A 20,436-nucleotide genomic window follows, 5' to 3' on the forward strand; every position below is an offset into this window, starting at 1 on the left:
GAAATTTTAAATGTCAATTTACCTTAATGTTTCTAAATTCTTAATTCGTTTGTAATGACTTAACTTATTACAATATAAAATCCCTCTTGAAATTTTCTTCTTAAACACACAAATTATTTTGGGACATTGCAATTATACATATACACAATAACTGCCTCTTGATACTGAATTTACTTTGTTCGCTCTCGTTCATGTCAAATATTGAGTACCAGCTTTTTTTCATGACTGATGCTTTCTCGCAAAGACGGTGGTATTAAGATGTAAAATCAGTTACTTCTAAAACTATACACTATTTATTCTATATTTTGAATTTTGTTATGTTCGCACAGGGTGCGGACCGGTCACCTAGTTTATACTATTAAAACATGATACACTTCGGGTTTTTTTCAATAATTGTCCCTATCTTTCAATAAAAATCGTGTTGTTTATTAATAATATTTTCAACATGGTTATGTAATTCCTTAATTCTATTCTTTGAATATAAATAATTTTGACCTGACAATTAATTTAGAAAATATTCCAAAGAATCTATACAATTATTCGCTAAGTGAATCTGTTCATTTTTCATGATCTCTATAATTCTAGGTTTATTATATTTTATGGTCAATTAGTAATCTTAGTAAAGAAGTTAAGTGATTTAGGTCGTATTTTATCATTATGTTAGAAAATTAAAAAATTCTAACGATAATATAATAATTTAATTTATATTTTATATTTACTTTAGTAATATTAAAATATTATATATATTATATATATGTTTATATTGTATTTGGTTTAGTAATATTAACCCAACTCTATTTTAATATATATATATATATATATATATATATATATCACATAAGATAGAATGAATCATTTATTTTTTAAGATAATTTCTTAGGACAATCAAAAATAATTTCAATAAATTTAAAAAAAAGTTGGTAAAAATTCAAAAATATTTATATTATTATTTACGACGTGACTTTTTACTCTCACTTTAAAAATTAGAGCGTTTAAAGTATTTATTACTATTAATAAATAATTATATTATATTTGTTAACATATTATCCATAAACTAAAAGCAAATTTTATTAAATTTATAATTATCATTATCTAAAAAGATCTTATATTATGTTATCCAAAATTTTTTACATAATAGTATTCTAAAAGTAAATATAAAACCCTTTATATTGATCACGTGCTTAAAAATAAAATGAGCGGGCAGGGGCGGGGGTCGAATTTAGGGTTTGTCAAAGCTTGGCAATTTAAAGCGTTTGGATAGGTTTGAATCTGATGTTCTAAGGCTTTTAACGCATTGCATTAAGCTGATAACTATTACAGAGTCTAAACAGAGCTTCTTTATCTAACGTGACTTGCATCACAATTTTCTAAACTCAGCGTTCCATAGAGTTGTGTGTTACTGCTTTTGATAAAATTTCTATTGTAGAGAATGTCGTAGGGCATATATTCAATTTTTATTGCATAGCGTCTTTCTTTATGGTTTTAACTATACAATCAGGTTTACCGGTTCGATTTTGGTTTTGGTGCTCGATTATGGTCAGATCAGATTATTGAATTGAGAACTCAGACAACAAGTTCAATTTCGGTGAAATTTTTTCGATAAGTATATTTTCAATGAGGAAGAGAGAACTAGGTAGACACATATACTTTATTACCATTCAGATTATAGAAGAGATATATCACAAAAGATGAAAAAAATAATAAACATCAATTGTCTCGAACATCCATCACAAACATCAATAAAAAACATCACAAACACAAACTAGTGCTATGGTTTGTTATTATCAACTTTTTATTTAACAGACATAGAGATATATTATCAAAAATCTATAAAACTAACAAGACTGCAGAAAACAAGAAAACAAAAGTCGCTGCTGCCCGAACGGCTGTCGAAGGCACAGGTCCATGACCAGGACCCCCAAAATAGAAGTGATTCTCACAAGCTTCTGTGTTCGACTTCATTATCGTATATAACTCTTCGTGGTCTGCTTGCAGGTTGAAATCTTCCACTGGTTGAAGGGAATTGTGTTCTTCAGCGACGTTGAGGTTACAGAAATAGGCAGATTTTCTGTAACCTTTCTCAGGAAACTCCACGGAACCCATCTGGGTTATTGTGCTCAGGCCAGAGGTGTTTCGGTATAAGATCTCTCCACCCCACTCCACCATTGTTGCATGGTTGGACATAGTGGTGAACAGCTGGGCGGGCCAATAACCAACCGGTTCAAAAGTGTCAACGCCGATTGCCAACCACCAGTTACCAGATATAGGATCCTGCAATTTTTAACACGGTTAGGTGACTACGTATTAAATTAAACAAAATAAATTTAACTTCAGATCTTTTTTCCTATAAAATAGTTCACTAGATGAGAGATTGTTAATCACGGCTAGGTATGACTACACCACATAGTCAGCCTCACCGTAGGCAGACGGGGAATAAAAACAAAAGATATCAGAGGATCTGAATTGATAGATATCAATCAAAATACCAAACAATGCTGATCTAGATTCTATCCATTTAACGAGGTTGATGGGGGAGAAAATCCAACATAATCTAGAGATTTATTTGAAAAAGCAGCACATATTGTCGCTAAACCGACAACCAGGGCCTCAGCCATTAACACCAACTACACAAGCTGCAAGATTACTGAGAAGGCGATCTGCATAGGATGAACCTGACAACATACCTCCCAACCCGCAATTGCCAGAAGAAGAATCCCAAGCCACATCAACATGGAATTTTATGAATCATGTAGCAGCTGAGGGTAGCTGAGGAGCTCTGATGTGCCAGGAGAATACTTATGGAGCTGAGATTTTCATCGTTGGAAAAAGTTTGGCATTATGCCAGTATCTTCTATCAGAGATGACCTTATTCACTCTCTTCATTGTCAAGAAAATTCAATCCTCAACATCTCTTTTTATGGGCCTTCCATAGATTCACAGAATCCAAGGCAAGAATGGAACTGAGATGCCAACTGGAGGAAGAGAAACCAATCTCGACAAGAAGATAGAGAGGTTGTGATTGACGGATGTAGAGAATACTCACTAGCGGTTTCAACTCCCGGACTTCCAATACCAACCGAACAACAAAGAAATACATGTAACTCATCCTCCATACCTCCACACGACTTACATGGAAAGGAGGTGACTCCACGAATTTCTAAATTCTTGCTATCTGGTTGATAATTTTATAGAGTAATTCTTGAGCTTTGGGGTTGTGTGACACCACGAACTGCTAAATTCTTGCTAACATGAATGGATTTCTTGATAATTTTCTAGAGGAAGTCTTTGAGCTTTGAGATTGTGGATGTTCCATACATTCTTCAACCAGTTTAAAGGAGGTTTAACTGTGGCCCTAAAAAACCATGTTCATACCAATACCATATGTTGATATTGTAGAATAAATTCCAGGTTTCTCAAGAAGCCAAGAGAGACTATATATCTAAGGAAGGAGCAGGACTCGTGACTCTGTGCGGACATCTATGTTAACCAATCATGCAGACATCTTGCATCTTCAATTTCCCTTTTTTAGTTTTGTGTTCCGATCAAGCATAACATTCGTTCTAGTTCAACAACCACGTTCATCACTTAAAAACTTTCATACTAAATGTGATTTTCTCTCCCCACGAGATTCGCACCACACCATGCTTTTCTCCCCCCCCCCCCCCACGAGATATGCATCCTATGTATCAAAACGTCACCATTCTCCCCATGTTTGATTGCATACTAAGCTAAATAGATTGTTAGATGTCAAGACTTACAGACATACCCGTCTGCTTCTTCATGCATAAACATGACACAACTCCTACTGTAGTGGAATAACAAGTGATGCATCATGCTATGACGCACCTGTCGAATCACCTCTCGAGCCACTTCTGTTGAGAATCTGGCTTCCTTCATGTGTCATCATCTTTACCATGAGCCCCTCCTCATCCACACTGAGTGCACTCTGCACTCGTTGATATTGTTTTGGAGTGATTTTACTATCACCCTCCTGATGATCACCCTGCATCACTTTCTGCTGCATTTCGATCTCTTTCCCCTTTGTACCACAAACAACTCCGGTTCCTGGCTCCAGACTTGATGCTTCTTGATCAACCTCAAGATCACGCCCAACAGAGATGCCCCCTTCTTCTGATGTCTCATCCTTGATCATCAAGTAAGCCACTCTTGGCTAAGAACATCTCTTCAACCCTCTTGGGTTTAATGAACGTCTTATTCACCTTTTTGGCCATGTTTATGCTCTTTTCATGAGCAAAACAATCCACCTTCTTGTGTCCAACCTTTCCACAGAACCAACAGCACAGACAATGTTGCTTCTTGTTTGACCTGACACAGTTGATGATGCACCGATCAGTCTCCTCACTTGTACCAGATGCACAACCATACTTCAGAACCTCCTGTCTGACCTTCATGTTGTTGCACTGATGTACTACCGTCGGCTTTTTATTCACAGCTATACGTTGTTGAACTTCTTGACGTACTCCTCGAGGTACATCCCGATGTACTTCCTGACGAGTTTCTTTGGCTCCACTTTTTGATGTGCTCCTCCGCGCGAAGTGTGATAGCCCCTTCTGTGGTACTTCCTTATTACTCACAGGTCCTCGATTCTCAGTCCCCAGTTCACCTTGGCTGGTTGTCCCATCGATAAAATCTGATCCAAGTCTTTGGATCAACTGTTGTGCATCCTGATCTGCTTGCAATTATCAGCAAAAACACATTCCAGAAACCTTGCTATCTCTTGTTCATCGGTAGCAATGTCTCTCAGCTTGCTAACCTCATGTTCAAGAAATTTGTTCATCGCCTTTACAGCAGCAAGTTCTTCAACCAACTTGCTATGCTTCTGAGCTACATTATGTTCACGACTTTGCACTAGGTCGCATTGAAATCTCAGATTCTCGTCCTTAAATTTCAACCACTTGTCATACAGCTAAGGACACTCCTCAACGTTTGTATCAGCATCTGAATTTGAGGATTCACTTGATTCAACCTTGCGTGCACCGAATGCAACAAGATTCTTCATCCCTTTTCCATCATCATCAGACTATTGCGATGATTTACCTCTTCCTTTTGAGTTTGGACATTTACGTCGTGTGTCCAACACCTCTACACTCAGAACACTTAAGTTTCCTTCGTTGTGATACAAGACCTTCCCGCCCTAGGGTGGGAACGATCCATGATCAGCCCTCCCCACCGTAGGGCGGGCACGATCCATAACTCTCACTTTCCCACTCTAGGGAAGGAACGGTCTAATCTTTCGTAGTCTTGATCGAATTGGTCCTTGTTTCTTCTCGGTTGGATTTACCGTTGAAGTTTTACGATAAAAACCGCAAAAACTCGTTTTCGTAAAAGTTTAACAATATGCATATAAAAGGCCTCGTATGAAAGATGATTTCTCCGAAAAAAATCATAAAACGCTTAGAAGTCAAAAAATGGCCCGAAAATGTCCAAAACGCGGCAAAAGCCCACTTATCACTCTGAAATGAGAATGAGCCCAACTACGATGACGGTCTATTTAATTCTCGCTGAAGATAAATGGAAAAACAAGATAAATGTCAAGTTTCCAGGATAATCATAAAGAGCAAGAGAAATAAGAAAGATTCCGGTGAAGGGATAGACTCGGATCGGGGGTAGAAAAGGACGGACGACCGACCTTGGATGCATATATAAAGAGAGCCAAGATAAAGGGCCAAAGGATCCAAAAAATTTAGACCTATGATATTTTTGTTACCTTTAGGATAACTTAGAACTTAGGTGGCTTGACTAGCAAGTTCCATACTTAGAATGTTTTTCGCTTTTTTCTGCGATTCTCCATTGTATACGATTTTCGGTACATCTTGTTTTCAGTGAAACTCTGTATCTCAATTCATCTTATTCAATAAAACACCTCTATGCAATTTAACATCAATATTTTGTTATTTCTTTCTTTTTCGTATTTGTGTGTTTCCGCAGGTAATCCAGATCCTCATGAAACGAGAATCTTGGCTTTCCTCCATTAACTAAAATCGACAGTGCAATTTTTGGTTCCCACAGTATGGAAACCGGTTGCTCCTTATCAGAGCAAGAGAGCAGGACATCATACACGAGCTTCAGGAGAAAACCCGGCTTCTAAAGTAGAGGAGTTTTAGTCAATATTATACTACTCATAACCTGAAGGAGAAACCGGCCAATATACCACTGTGAAGAGTTTGAATCGTGTGTGTATAGAAGGTAATATCAACCCAAAGAGGAGAGAACCGTAAGTATCCAACAACACTGAAAAACTATAGGACAGTAGCTCCAACCTATGAGACACGAGACACCGGGAAGCTAGGAACAACACCATGAGGTCTCAACGGAAGAACAAGAGTAGGAACGACTGGCTGATCCACCAACAAGTGTCAGTGGTTGAATCCGGTGGAGGAACGAGCAAAAACGTGAAAACCAAGTAGAAAAGCAAAACCAGCGGCTTAATACCAGTTAACTCGAGACTTTCTCGGAGAACGTGTTTGGGAGCTTTCAAAGTTTCTTTGGGATATGACTTATTACCTAGTCTTTCTTCTTGTTGGTTAATAAGAACAAACACTTTACTTTAACTCGACTGGCTGTTCACTTCTTCCAAGTTTTATTGGTTCAATTCTTTATAAAGTTAATCAAATTTTATTGAGTTTTTAATTTAGTTATTTCTTTATATCACCAGAACTTATATAATATATAACAAATTTTTCTTCCAGATATCTAAGATTATCTTTAAATTTAGTTATCTTTTTATTTATCGCTATATTTTCGTTCTCGAGTTACAATATTTTAAACTGGTTTTTCGGTTTATTTGTTATCTGTCAATTTTGATTTTAGTTAATATATTTATAATGTTAATAAAAGACATTTATACTGCCTAACCTTCCAAATCTGGATGGTGATAGCAAACTGGTCGCCTCCATAGGTAGACGTGTGGCTAATGGCAGCCTCCAATGCGATCCTGCTACTCGTCTGCAGAAACCCTGGGCAACGGAGGCTATAGCATCCCGAGTAATAAGTATCGCTCTGCAATTTTATTTTGTAAAAAATTAACAAATGTAACTTACTATTTGTTTCTTTGTTCGAACACAAAAAAAGTTTCTTTGACAAAATAATATATATATATATATATATATATATATAGATACAGATATATAATTTTGTATTCAATCAGATTTATAGAGTATATGGATTACTATGGATAAGAAAAAAAGTAATAATAAATGCTTCGCCTAAAGTCTTACGGGTTCCGGGGCACTCAGTTAATAACTTAATATCAGGAAACTAAAGGTACCTCCGCTAAGAGTATGTTCATCTGGTGGAGGTATAGCCTATAGTTTGCTGGTTAAATTTTCTCTTACATAAACTTTGTTTAATTATTCAGATATCAATGGTGATTCTTCTTTGGATTCCGTGCCGCCATCTTTAGATCTCGAAGTTTCGAGTATCTACGAATCTATTTTGCATGCTGATCCAATGTCAGTAACCATCAACCAATATTAGCATCAAAGGATTCTTCATTTAAAAATGGTATAGCTTCCTTGGGTTTTGTGTCTTATTTTCATGAAGGTCCTTCTCTCTCGAAGGATGTCTCTCATTTTGCGATCCTGAAGCTAATTTTCTTCTACCACAAACACAACTACTCTAAATTAAGTGATCCCTTGTTCTAATGTGGCCGCTGTTTGTTCTCATCCCAGATGAAAATCTTACATTGAAAAAGTATGAGTACTGTAACGATTTTATCTTCCCTAAGTTTCATGGTGATGTTCCTGCTATGGGTATAATCATATGCTTAGTTGTTAACGCGAACTGCACAAGAGAAGGTCCGAGGATATTTATGCATCGTCTTGTCCCAACCAAAACCAAATACTTAATGTTTCATGTTATTCAAAAAAAATTCCTTTGGAATTTGACACAGACGGGATAGATGAATTAAATCAGCTCTTCGGGATGTAGAGTTGTTTGAAACACAAGGAAAGGGTTTAGCCAACATTGGTGGAATAATCAGCCCGATAATCCAATCTCAACTAAGATTGAACATGCTTTTATTACTCATGTTTGGGCTGATCGGTTCCCGAATGCTTATTCAGAGTTCATGTAACTTATATAATCTGATCATTCCCCACGCTTCTTTCGGACTTTGCAATTATGAATCTAGGTAGGACGCTCAAATTCGTCAACCATCTTGTCAACCACCCAGAATAATACAACAGCATAATGAACGCTTGGAATTGTGAAGTGATTATAGGCACATGTCAGTTTAAACTCCATCACTCATTAAAGCTGCTTAAATAGTTATGAGGCACTATAGTAAATGACATTTTAGTTGTATTTCTGTGCGAGTTAAGGAGCAAGCAGATATAGCGTGTGAACTCCATAGATCGATGATTACTTACCCCTCTAAGGCTACATCTAGAGAAGAAAAGGTAGAAAAATAAAAGTGGCAGACTCTCCTTACTTCAAAAAGAAAATTTTACTAGCACATATCAAACGTTCAGCGGATGAAGTCCGGGGATAGGGATACTTGCTTTTTACCATAGAGTTGTGGTTCAAAGGATTACAAGGAATCACATATACTTTCTTAAAGATTCAAATGAGGGTCTACTCATTTTTGGAGAAATCAAAGCTCACTTTGCTGACTAATTTCCTACCTCTCTCCTGTATCAGTGTTTACACTTTACACTACTAAGCTTTATTTACTGTTTTTCTGTGTCCCAGAAACTTGCTCTCTTGGAGGAAGAGATTTGCAATACTTTCCCTATGCCAGTGTGGAAAATTCATAGTCTAGATGGTTATACTGCAGAATTTATGAGGGTTTCCAAAAAAAAAAATTATGAGGGTTTCAGGGGATGTTGTGGTAGACTGATAGATACAAGAGAGTGTACTATTGCAAGAGGAAGACCAAAGGAGGGAGAGAAGATACTTCTGAGGTGGCTTTGGCCACAGAAGAATGATTCAAATAAAGAAGTAGAGAAGCTTTGGTTTCAAAAAGAGTCTTCCAAGTATTTGAATAAAGGAGAAAGGGATGAAAGCTACGGTTTCATCTAGAGTCTTTTCTGTTACAGCTTTTAAATAACAACTCGTTATTCATTTGAGGATTATGCTTGTATTGTCAAGTGTAGAAGACGATATGAGTCTCTCCTTCTCGTTTGCTACGAGGACGATGACGAGTGGTCAATCGCTATGAGATTGATTCACGAGTTGTACTTACAAGCTTGATTCAATACTATATTCAGTTCTTTGAGTTTGTTTACAAGAATTTCTAAAATCTATCATTGGTGCGGTAAAACTTGATCGAGGTCTATGGGAAGCTGACAACATGCATGAATCGTGGTTTGGAGCTGATTCGGAGGTGACACCGAGCTCCATGATGCAGAGAGAGACGGTATTACGAAGGATGGAGGACGATATTGAGTTTATGAGAATCGGTTGCGATAAGCTTTCTAGATCTAATAAAGCTACTTCAGATCGTCTTGGATTGTTGGAGAATCAAATCACGACGCTGAGTTCGGAATCAAACATAAGATTGGGAGCACTGGGGAGTCATATGCTTTCGATAACAGCAACATTAGCTCGAATTGAAGGTAATTCGGTGATTAATCAACGACCGGGAAAATAAGTTGCGTCTGCTTCATCGGATCGACATGATCAGGTACCATTTACAACTCTGGAACTGGAACAATCTCAGTTAGGTTATCGGGGAATTCAAACTACTTTAACGAATCCAGAAAAAATGTTGAGGAAAGTGGATATGCCTGTGTTTGCTGGTCCTTTGCCGTTTGATTGAATTTCCAGGGTGGAGAGATTCTTCTGAATTGGAAACTACAATGAAGAAGAGAAAATGCATCTGGTTTCTTTGAGTCTGGAAAGTCCGGTGTTGAATTGGTTCAGCGGTGAGATGACTAGCGATCCGTTTCAAGGCCGACAAAGGTCCGATATAAAAGGCCATCAACAGCAACATGCCTGATAATCTCTACATGACACCTAACTAAACCGTAAATGTCTCATTGGAAAACAGATCGTAAGCATCTTAACTCCTAGAAGGACTACGAAAGGCTTGATCCCTTCGACAAGGGTACGCAGTGTTTGATCCAAAAATGGTGTTTATTTTTGTGATATTAGTTGGAATCAATCAAATAAAGAATCTAAAGATAAAAGCTTAGATTCTTGAGGTTTAGGAGAAATCTTAAAAGAATCAAATGAGAAATGAACATCAAAAGAGTTTATTGATTTAAGATTGTATTACATGTAGGATTACAAGTGTCAATAAATCTAATAATCCATAAACCCTTTGTAAGAAGTGTTCTAAGTCTAAAAATGGAGAAGAAAAGCTCCTTTGCTAAAGAGAGATGTCCTCTTATTTATACAAAGATATGTTTAGGGTTTCATAGCCAAATGAGCCTAGTTCCTTGTCTTATGGGCCTTGCTAGAGGATCAAGATCCACGCCCAACAATAAGCCCCCCAAAGTTCGTTGAGAGAGACGAAGTCTATCTCTGCGAACTTTATGAATAGGGTTTATTAGACAATGAACTAGACACATTCATGCCTATGACGGTTTAGGCGAGTTTATTTCAAACTTGTGTCTAGTAATAAGCGAGTTTGCTTTAAACTCGTTCTTAGCGAAAGACGAGTTTACTTGACTCATGCTAAGACAGAAGCGAGTTTACTGAGAGCTCGTGCCTAGTAGAAGGAGAGCTTCTGTAAACTCATGCCTAGCCAAAGATGAGTTTCTGTAAACTCGTGTCTAACAATAAGCGAGTCGACCACAAACTCGTGCCTAATAAAAAGAAAGTTCAATTTAAACTTGTCCCTAAAATACATGTTTACCGAACTATTGCCATCCCGAAGTCTCGTGTTGAGATCGTGTCTGCCGAGCAAGTTGTTGGCGTGTACGGCGAGCTACAGACTTGAGGTTTGCCAAGGTAAAGTCTGTGATTGTAATCTTCACAGGCGAGCTTAACGCCTTTTCTGAGATCAGCCATGGTGGAAACAACACCGAGAACAGAGTCTTTCTAGAGAAGATAATCAAAGACCACCATGGTTTGCCGGAAATCTCGTACCTTTGAAGTAGAGACGATGAACTCCGTGTGTTCTCCTTGTCGGAAAGCTTCGAACTTTTTCCTAACCAAAGCCATTTTTGAGACGATTTCATCACTGCTTCTCTGGGATCTAATCATGGTCGTCGCCATCTCTCTTCTCACTCAAAGCCGTCGGTCTTGGTGCGGAGTCAGACACACCTGAGCCGTCCGAGCTCTCCGCGTCAGGGTAGGTGGTCGTTGCTTCATCGGTGGAGTCGTAAGCCGGTTTTTGAGATCGTCCTCTTTCTTCGGCGATGAGTGTGACCAGTTTCATCAGCAACGCGAAAGTTCACATAAAGTGTTGAGCCTTGCTGCAATTCTTATGAGCCCAAAAGGACAAGACGGCAACCTGAGTGTCTTGGGCTCCTCGGTGGATCTTTTTGCGACATCAGAAACCAAGCTTTCATGAGAAGACTTTTTTTTTCTCTCAAGTTTGATAGATTTCAAGATAGTTCTCCTTAAACCCCCCCCCCCCCCCCCCTCCTTATTCTAGCGCCAATCGTTTGATCCAAAAATGGTGTTTATTTTTGTGATATTAGTTGGAATCAATCAAATAAAGAATCTAAAGATAAAAGCTTAGATTCTTGAGGTTTAGGAGAAATCTTAAAAGAATCAAATGAGAAATGAACATCAAAAGATTTTATTGATTTAAGATTGTATTACATGTAGGATTACAAGTGTCAATAAATCTAATAATCCATAAACCCTTTGTAAGAAGTGTTCTCAGTCTAAAAATGGAGAAGAAGAGCTCCTTTGCTAAAGAGAGATGTCCCCTTATTTATACAAAGATATGTTTAGGGTTTTATAGTCAAATGGGCTTAGTTCCTTGTCTTACGGGCCTTGCTAGAGGATCAAGATCCACCCTCAACAATAAGCCGGCTTAGGATGGTCATTCTGGGCGGATTGTGAGAAGGAGCTGGTCGAAGGTTTGGACCAATCGCAATTCATCACCATTTTGCCTGCTTCTAATTGATGACTGGCTATTATATAAGTGTTGACCTAAGCCCCTGTGCAGGGGCTCGGCTCCCGAACCGTACGTGAGCTGCCTCGTACTAACATCGTATGCAAGAGCTGAGCAATTATCTGATCATCATCATTGCTTGCTTATCAATTACACAAAACTTTGATTATCTTTTTTGAATAAACTTGATCGGATGATAATCATCATATTTTTCTTTGTTCACCAGAATCAATTGCGAGGCAGACATATGACGAGCTCAGACTCCGGTACAAGCTCTAGCTGACGTGATCACGGTCCGCACAACTCCTGCTGACTTCATCGTCGCCAATCCCGAGCTCACCACAGCCCTCGCAACTCCACAGCGCGTTCATCAACGCTATCATAGACTGACAAGATTTTTGGGGGTGGATCTTGATCCTCTAGCAAGGCCCATAAGACAAGGAACTAGACCCATTTGGCTATAAAACCCTAAACATATCTTTGTATAAATAAGGGGACATTTCTCTTTAGCAAAGGATCTCTTCTTCTCCATTTTATACTAAGAACACTTCTTACAAAGGGTTTATAGATTATTAAATTTATTTACACTTGTAATCCTACATGTAATACAATCTTAAATGAATAAACTCTTTTGATGTTCATTTTCTATTTGATTTCTATGTTGATTTCTCTTTAAACCTCAAAGAATCTATTCATTTTCTTTAGATTCTTTTATTGTATTGATTCAACAAACATCACAAATATAAACACCATTTTGGATCAAACACGTAAGCAGCCTTCATAACGCAGCCCCAATAAAAAATACTTTTCTTTATATGCATGAGTTTTTCTTCATCAATGTTTGTCTACGAATCTTCGGATACGAACTTCATCCAACATGCCTATCTTGCCTAACTTGCCTAACCGCACGCTAGAATCTCATCAACGATCCACGATTCTAAGGGGCTGGGGAGCTAACTGTTGGGTCAAAAACGGTCACGACAAAGTTAACATCCAAATCTCCATAAAAATCAGCATGAAAATGTTTTACGAAAGTTACTTTACAAAGACCCTTGCGGTAAAATCTTGTTCCAATCTCAATCAAAGTACTAAATACCGATTGTCCAAAGGTAACGGACACATGTCCAAATCGGCCACGGAGAAGCTAAAGTATGGCCATTGGACCACGCACAAGCCAAGCTCGGTCGCTACTCAAACCAAGCTCGGTTGCTACGTAGCGACCGAGCTAGCGCCCTTGATATTTCTCCGATGTTTCGTGAACGTATTTTCTCTGCAAGATTCTTCGTAAAAATAGATCTTTTCGAAGATTTATTTCTCGTAAAAAAGGTCATGCTAATTTTTACGGATATCTGAATGTTAACTTCGTCGTATCCGTTTTGAACTCCAACAGTCGCTACGTAGCGACCGAGCTTTCACCAAAGCTTGGTCGCTACATCGCGACCGAGCTCTCACCAAAGCTCGGTCGCTACATAGCGACTGAGCTCTCACCAAAGCTCGGTCGCTACGTAGCGACCAAGCTCTCACCAAATCTGGTCGCTACGTAGCGATCGAGCACGAACACAGCCCGATCGCTACGTAGCGACCGAACTCTCCCAAAACGCCGATACGACACGAATCCATGCATTCTTGTCTACTCTTTAATGCTATCTCCCATAAGCCATGGCTAAACCATTCTTTGTTTCTCATAACTCGAAGTCATCAGTCAAACTTTACGATAAGAACCGCGGGAAGTTTGTTTTTATAGAAGAAACCGTGAAAAAATGTTTCCAATCAAAAACGGCCCAAAGAGACCTAAAACGCAGCTCGAAGCCCACTTACGATTTCTTAACCAAAAACCCATAAGCCTTATGACGGTTTATGCTTATTTCTTAAGGAAAGATAAATGTCAAGTTTCCGTGGATAAATGTGAAGTTTCCGAAGATAATCACGAAGATCGGGAACATCGAAATATCTCCATTTTTGAGCTATGACGGCTTAAGGGCAGAAGGGGAAAAGCTAAAACCGACTTTGGAGGAGTGCATAAGGAGTTCTAGGTGAGAGGCACAAGGGGGATCCGCGAGACACACCAAACTTAGCACTTAGAACAGTTTAGGCAATTTTCCGTTTTTGTTATTCGAGCTGCGACTCAATTAGGTTTAGCAGCTTTAGGGTTTTAGAACTAGGAATCTCGCTGATAGCTCTCGTAGCTCAGGCTCTTACCTTGTTGTAACGCTCAAACGCGAATTTAAAATAAGACCTACTTTGCTCTCTTTTCTATTTATTATCTTTTCTCGTCTTTATTTCGTGTTCTAATTGCTTGGCGTGTGGTATTAGCAGATATCCGGGACCTCTGAGAAATTAGGGTTCTCTTACTTTCCTTATTTAAACGGAAATCGATAGTGCGAATTTCGATTCCCACACCAAAGAGACCTAAAACACAGCTCGAAGCCCACTTACGATTTCTTAACCGAAAACCCATAAGCCTTATGACGGTTTATGCTTGGTTCGTAAGACAAGATAAATGTCGAGTTTCCACGGATAAATGTATAGTTTCCGAAGATAATCACGAAGATCGGAAAAAATGGAATATCTCCATTTTTGAGCTATGACGGCTTAAGGGCAGAAAGGGGAAAGCGCAAACCGACCTAGGAGCAAGTATATAAGGAGTCCTAGGCGAGAGGCAAAAGGAGGATCCGCGAGATACAGCAAACTTAGCACTTACAGCAATTTAGGCAATTTTCCGTTTTTGTTATTCGAGCTGCGACTTAATTAGGTTTAGCAGCTTTAGGGTTTTAGAACTAGGATTCTCGCCGACAGCTCTCGTAGCCCAAGCTCTTACCTTGTTGTAACGCTCAAACGAAAATTTGGAATAAGATATACTTTGCTCCCGTTTCGATTTATTATCTTTTCTTTTCTTTATTTTGTGTTCTGATTGCTTGGCGTGTGGTATTAGCAGGTATCCGGGACCTCTGGGAAATTAGGGTTCTCCTACTTTCCTTATTTAAACGAAAATCGACAGTGCGAATTTCGGTTCCCACATTATTTAAAACGAATAATCACATCAGTTAGCATTGTATGGAATATTCTGGATTTTATAAACATTATTTAAACAGTTTATGGGTGTGTACTTATCTATTTAGAAAATGTTCAAATTTAGGGGAAAGAAAGACTTCATTTCTATGCTGAAATGTTTAGATCATGGGATTAGATGGAAGAAATGAAATGATTTAAGTATTTAACATTCATAATATTATCAGTTAGTAACATTTCATTGTTAATAAATTTGATCCAAGAATACTTTGAGAAAAAGGGTTCAGGGTTTAGGTTATGTGGTTTCACTCGACGTCATGTAATTTCGTTTAGGGGTTGGAACCCTAACCATTTTGGGATTTGGTATTAGGAACTTATCGTAGACCGGATTAGAATTAGGAAAACGCAGTTTAAAACCAAACAATTAAAATGGTTTATGGAAAATGACACAATATTAAACAAGAAATAATAGTAGACCGGATTAGATTTAGGAAAAAGCGGTTTAACAATTAAAATGGTTTAAGGAAAGTGATGCAGTATTAAACAGGAATGGCTCGAAAAGTGCTAAAACGACGCAGTATAAAACAGTGAAATAAGCATAGACCGGATTTGAATTAGGAAAATTAGGTTTAATGCCAAGACATGAAAATGGTTTAAGTGAAAACGATGCAGTATCAGAATAGCGCGAAAAGTCTTAATTACGCTTAATGAAAGTGATGTCAAGACTAAAAACTAAGGGCAATTAGAGTAAAAAAAACTGAAATGTAAAATTATTTAATAGTATAGATAAGAACTTGAAAAGTGTCATCTCATATGCCGTAAATTTCTCTATATAGGGTAGAGGAATTTAAAGGTTAACTAAATCTCGACAGGCGCAACCTCGCGGGTTTTTGTTTTCATTTATTTTTATATAAACATTTTGTTTTTAATTTTAAATTGGTATATGTTATAATATATATGTGTCTATCAATTATTAAAACGTAATAAATTTACGGTATATTTTTCATTGAATAGATTGTTTCAAACTTTCACATGTATTTGTATCTTCTTCCATATATATATTTTTTGGATTATTATTTCATTATTAAAATCGAAACTATATATATAAAGATTAGTAAAATATTGTTTTATTGTCATATTCAAATATATTGTAATATTTCACAAATTTAGAAAAAAATTTAAAAATTAAAATTTTCGCTTCATAGATTTATATTATCGAGTAAATAATTAAACATTTAGTTTTTGTTTAATTTTTAAAATACACTATATAGTTTTAAAATTGTTTTCATTGGTTTAAGGTAGTAAATATTAATCATTGTTAGATAATATGATTTTTTATTTAAAATTTTTGTTTTCATTTATTTTTACATAAACATTTTGTTTTTAATTTTAAATTGGTATATATTATAATATATACGTGTCTATCAATTTTTAAAACATAATACGTTTACTGTATATTTTTTCATTGAATAGATTGTCTTAAATTTTCACATGTATTTGTATCTTCTTTTATATATATATATTTGGATTATTATTTCATTATTAAAATCGTAACTATATATATAAAGATTAGTAAAATATTGTTTTATTGTCATATTCAAAGATATTGTAACATTTCACAAATTTATAAAGTTTTTTAAAAAATTAAACTTTTCGCTTTATAGATTTAAATTATCGAGTAAATAATTAAATATTAATATTTTTTTAATTTTTAAAATAAACTATATAGTTTAAAATTTGTTTCCATTTGTTTAAGGTAGTAAAGATTAATCATTGTTAGATAATATGATTTTTGTTATAATTTTAAAAATTAACATATGAAGGTATAGTATTACAACATTAAATTATATTTATTTAATTTATACTATCTATAAATTTAATTGATCATCTATTATTTAATTTCAATTATTGATAGCCCAATAAAAATATCTGGTATGTCTAAAATTGAAATAATAAGATTAGAGATTAATTGTAACATGATTTTCTAGGAATATGTTGATTAGATCTATTTTTTTAAAAATCACGCATGAATCAATGTTGTGACTTCTATTTTAATATATAAGATTTTTGAAGATCTTATAGTAATAACTTTAGTCAAATTTCACAATACAGTAGTCAAGGTTCATAGTACCTTTGTCAAAGATTTCTTTTCTTTTTTGATCAAAAGTCAAAGATTTCTAACTAAATAAAAGGATCGTTTTGCATTTAGTCAAAAAATTTTATTTTGTTGCTTTTCTTTGTGTTAACGGTTTGCAAGTAGTCAAAGTTCTAATTTGGGCAATAAATTATTTTGACCAGATTCACTAGAAAGTTTAATATATTCAATTTACCAAATGTCTATAAAATGAAATATTGAAATATACAAACAAATCATTTTTGACCCAATATTAATTTAGTGAATATGGAAGATCTAATAATGGAAAGGTAAATAAAAGGAGTAAAGTTGACTTTTCCCAAGACTAAAAGCAATATAAATAGATCCTTTTCAGATCAAAAGAATCAAGAACAATTGTTCGCTGTATAAAAAATATTACTATGGCTATCACAAAAACTTGGGTGACTTTTTGTCTCGCAATAATTTTAGTGTCTTCGTTGTCAAATCACAACGTTTTGACTTCAGGTATGTGTAATTTTTTTTTGTTTTAACTTATTTTTTTTCAGTTAGCTATGATTTAGTGGCAATAACTTTATGAAAATCTAGAACAGACAAAGATCATGTACTATGTTTTTTTTTGTAGACCAGATCATATACTATGTTTTTTTCTTGAAGCCTATCATATACTGTTCTAATGTGGGTTTGTAGGTGCAGAAATGGAGAAGGTCCAACATAAGTATACGTTTTGCGCTAAAAGTCTGTGTACAGACTCGTACTCACCACGTATGTGCTTCGTTGACTGTGTTTCTAAAGGGTTTCTAACCGGAGATTGTATTACTCCTCCCAATTCTCCGTTACGTTGTTGTTGTGCCAATGAATGAATTGAGCGTTGTATTACAATTTCCTGAGTATAAGTTCAATTCCTAATGAACCCAACGAAATAAAGCTATTTCATTATAATGAAAGTGTTTAACCAATCAATGTCAACGGAATAAAACTATTGATTATAAGATATAGTAAAGATTGTCGTTCACGAAAAAAAGTGCAGATTGTCAAGAAGAACAAATGATATCAAATAAAAGTGCAATGGTTTTCTTATAATTTATGTATATTGAATTAAATTAATATGAAAGTAATATTAAATTAAAGGGCTATGATTCCCCTATATATTAAAAGAGAAGTCACTTTAGTGATTTCTGGTGACGTATCGCTCATAGGTGAAGTTTCAATTTAATTGTTATAATTTGATTGGTCGATTGTTCATAATTTTTATTTATTTAATTTAGATCTAAAAATTTAAGGTAAGTCTAAAATCATTTAACACCACTTGCCATATAATCTAAAAAATATTACAAATAACAATTTATGGAAACTAATTCTCGAAATTATAGAAAGATTAATAATGTTCTATTTATCACTTTCAAATTTATAAACTATAAAATATAATGAACGAAATTTTATATAAGATAATTATAATAGTTTTATACTCTACTTGATGAATTGTATTCGAATATAATTATATAATAACTATTTTAAATATAACAAAATCCAAACATGTTTATTAATATTATTTTTAAATTATTTATCGTTGTTTAAAGAATAAATTTATCAAAATTTTAAAATAACTATTTTAAGTTACCTTATTTATTTTGCAAAGTAACTTATGAATAAATTTTTTTTTTCTTTGGCAAGTTGCAAAGTAACTTATGAATAGTTTAAATGTAAGTTACCTTATTTATTTTAAACATTTCTTGCCAAAATTATTATCACATTTATTAAAATTTTAAATGTCAATTTACCTTAATGTTTCTAAATTCTTAATTCGTTTGTAATGACTTACCTTATTACAATATAAAATTCCCGGTGAAATAGTTAATAGGGGGATAACTTTCTTTAATCTATTTCAATATTTATTGTGAAAAACAAATATAGAAACGGCATTTATTTTTGAAAGGTCGACAATATAAAATTGCCTTATTGAGAATAAGCATTTCTTGCGCAAGTTAGTATCACATTAATTCGACTTTTAAATCTTTCTAAATTGTTAATTCATTTTTAATGACTTACCTTGTTTTAAATATGCATTACTTGCACAAGTTCTTATATATATTAAATGCAAACCAGCTTATGACAATGTAGTGTTAATATCTTTCTTTAATCTATTTCAATATTTATTGCGGAAAATAAATATTTAAACGTCATTTATAATGAAAAGTCGACTAAATATAAAGATACTCCCAAGGTCTTACATATAATACAATACACTGTTGTGAAGATATCAATTTTTTTAAAATAGTATGGCAATAGTTCAAGCTCCCAAAATCCGAGTGTCTTTTATGAGGCAATTAAAACCATGTAAAGATACATGACATATTGAGGTTAGGATTTTTGACTTGTGGAGAAATTACAACAAAGATTCCGGAAACACCATCGAAATGGTTTTCGTTGATAAAGAAGTAAGTAGATTACTACTTTTTTTACAACTCATAATCGTCTTTAGTCTTTTCTTCTCAATCCAACTCATATAACTTTATCTCATCTTCGTGTAGGGGACAAGAATTCATGCTTCAGTTGGTGAACAGCTCATCAAACAATTTGAAGGGAAACTAACTGAGGACGATGCGAAGGTCGTCCAGTTATTCAAATTGTACGATGCTATTGGTGATCATCGGACAACCGCGCATCCGTACAAAAGTGGCTTCTTTCAAACAAATTTTGTTGGAACAGCTGGTGAAGTTCCGGAGAAGTATTTTGCGGATGCGCGGTATGTCAATTTAATATTTCGACTATTTCAATTTAATATTTCGATTATTTTGCGGATGCGCGGTATACCTTCACAGCTTACGAATCAAGTATTTTGACTATTTCGATGACAGTATGTCAATTTAATATTATTTTTGTTCAATAAAATTTAGAAACTTATAGATCTATCAAATAATGTTAACCCGTCCAATTGCTTACAAAATTTAAGAAATTTTTTGCAGGTTTTTAATGGATTTTGTTTTCTTTATCGAGAATTGTACTTCATAATTTATATTATTTATGGATAATATTTTCAACTTTATTATATTTTCTTTTAATATGTCTACATAAATTTTTCGATATTATTTATGTAAAAATAATTTTATTCACCTAAAATGAAGAATTACAACACATATACAATACAATTCTAATTAATGTTAATATAAAATCTGTTACTTCTAAAACTATGCACTATTTAGTGATTTCTGGTGACGTGTCGCTCATAGGTGAAGTTTCAAGAAATTGTTATAATTTGATTGGTCGATTTTTCTTAATT

Source organism: Brassica napus, chromosome C2 (genome assembly GCF_020379485.1).
Source record: "Brassica napus cultivar Da-Ae chromosome C2, Da-Ae, whole genome shotgun sequence".
NCBI lineage: Eukaryota > Viridiplantae > Streptophyta > Magnoliopsida > Brassicales > Brassicaceae > Brassica > Brassica napus.